This window comes from Brassica oleracea, chromosome C6 (assembly GCF_000695525.1).
Source record: "Brassica oleracea var. oleracea cultivar TO1000 chromosome C6, BOL, whole genome shotgun sequence".
Taxonomy (NCBI): Eukaryota; Viridiplantae; Streptophyta; class Magnoliopsida; order Brassicales; family Brassicaceae; genus Brassica; species Brassica oleracea.
This window is the reverse complement of record NC_027753.1, coordinates 19,592,216-19,594,556: the sequence shown is the minus strand read 5'-3', so window position 1 is coordinate 19,594,556 and position 2,341 is coordinate 19,592,216.

Below are 2,341 nucleotides of genomic sequence, written 5' to 3'. Positions count from 1 at the left end.
ACTACTAGTTATGTGTTGGATGGATTCTCGTACGCCTTCCAGATTTGGGCAATGGAAGCTGTACCAAAGATTGGGAAGCTTTGTGGAAAAAAACTTGACAAAGGTTTCACGAACGGTCCTAGATGCATAAACTGGATGGGAGCTGGAAAGGTGTCATATGAGGAGATCATTCGGTTGGAGCAAATACTGACACCTGAGGTAATCTCTTATCTTTATGTAAGTTGAGTCCATCCGGTTTCTATGAGTTTTATAGGATCTAACTCTCTGTACCTTTCTTGTGTAGGATGACATCTATGCATATATCAACTGGAGAGGAAATTACGATGTAGTCCAATCTGATGCTTTTCGCAGAGATGATGACGTGGAGGATGATAGAGTCAAGAACCTGATGGAGTTGATAAGAACAGGACATGATTTTAGTGACCATATTTGGGAAATCGAAGAAGCTCCAGAGGTTTGTTTAGATCTTCATGACGAAGCACCTGTGAATGATGAATCGGCTGTGAATGATGAAGCGGCTGAGAGTGGGGAAGACTACCATACTCCAAAAGGATCAAAGAACCTAGGCGCTACATCAAGAAGGGGTAAGAAGAGGCTTCCTGATCGTGGTATGGAAAAAAAGAACCATAAGGTTCTCTGTACTGGACCTAAGCAAGCGCCTTTTAATGAAGACATGAAGGCTTTTGTGGCACAGTTGTTTGAGCAGAGTTTCTCTGGAATGGAACAGCGGCTACAAAAACAGATGGCTGAGACATTTGAGCAAATGAGGACAGAGCTTAAAGATTCACGGAAGGAAGCAATTGTTGACGTTGAGCTTGGAGAGCCTTCAGCGAAGAAGCCTTCACCGAAGAAGCCGTCACCGAAGAAGCCTTCAACGAGCCAGCCACCATTGAGGAGGTCCACACGTGGGGTAATGAAACACTAGTCTTCACCACTCTCTTAAATGTTTGCGTGTCTGTTTGTCTTAATGTCATCTATGATATCGGCCTGAATTTTGTGGTGTTTTATAAGGTCTCTGTTTGTAAGTGTGCTTGGTGTGTTAGACTCCTTGGTTTGTAAGTGTGCTTGGTGTGTTAACTCCTTGGTTTGTAAGTGTGTACTTTGAAATTTATGTAAAATGTTGGTGTGTAAAATATTAGATTTTTATAAAATGTTCATGCAATGACCTTGTTTGTGCTTAATATTATGTTGTTAATTGATTTGATGTGAATTTTAGCCAAGCAGATGTTGATGTTGATGTTGATGTTGATGTTGTTAATATTATGTTGTTAACAGGAAGCATCACATATATTTTTAATTCTGTTGTTTTATTTTCATTATTTCAAATCTACATACATTATATTTTAAATTATTTTTTTTTGTAGAGAAATACAAATAAATATTTTTGTAGAGAAATACAAATAAAACTTTAGTGGATCAAATATAATATTTCTATGTGTTCCTATATATCTCAACTTTTTATGAAAAATGCTTCCAAATATGTATATACTCTTTTTAAAAGATCACAATAGTTGTTTTGATGCTTCCAATTTCTTTGTTTGGACGCATCAATTTCTAATTTTAGATGCGTGTGTTATCCAGTTCCATAAAATATGAGTGAAACAATTTTAATCGAATAAAATCTGTTTCATTAAAAAACATTGAAATTTAGGAGAAAAGAGATAATTTATAGATGCAAACAAAAATTGATCCGTGTATAGCACAGGGTAATATACTAGTACTTCCCAATTGATCCACTGCCGTCACATTGGGAAAAATTGAATAAAGGAAAAGGACTTCAGCTCACCATTGCGCACAGATGGTTCTCCGCAGTCGTCACTGTATTATTGCTCCGAAGAATCATGGCTAGGATTCACAGAATGGGTTAAGAAACCAACACCTTTACCACTTGGTCCGTCAATCTTAAATTTGTCTATAGCTACAAGGATAGTAAGTCCTGGAAAATGGCTTGGCAACGAGGTGATGTTTTCTTTTACTAATTTGTTGAATTTATCTTTGTTACACATCTGTGTTGCTACATTAGTTTATTTTCATTGTGCATATTCAGGAAATGGATGCAGTTATGTTTATATGGCGAGTCAACACAACTTTCAAGCGTTGGGCTCCAAGCCGTGTTGCTTTCATGAATGCTATGTTCTGCCTCCAAATCCACGCTGCATACAACAAGTTCCTTCCTAACAAAAAAGCCTATGAATTGCCTGATTTTCTTCTTGGCTATGGCAGAGGAGAGATTCCATCTCATGGGCGGACTGATCAAGTTTGGGGTGTCGATGTTGATCGTCTCTACTTTCCTTTGTTTGTAAATGGTAATCAACACTCCTCTAGACGTCTTAGTTTTCAG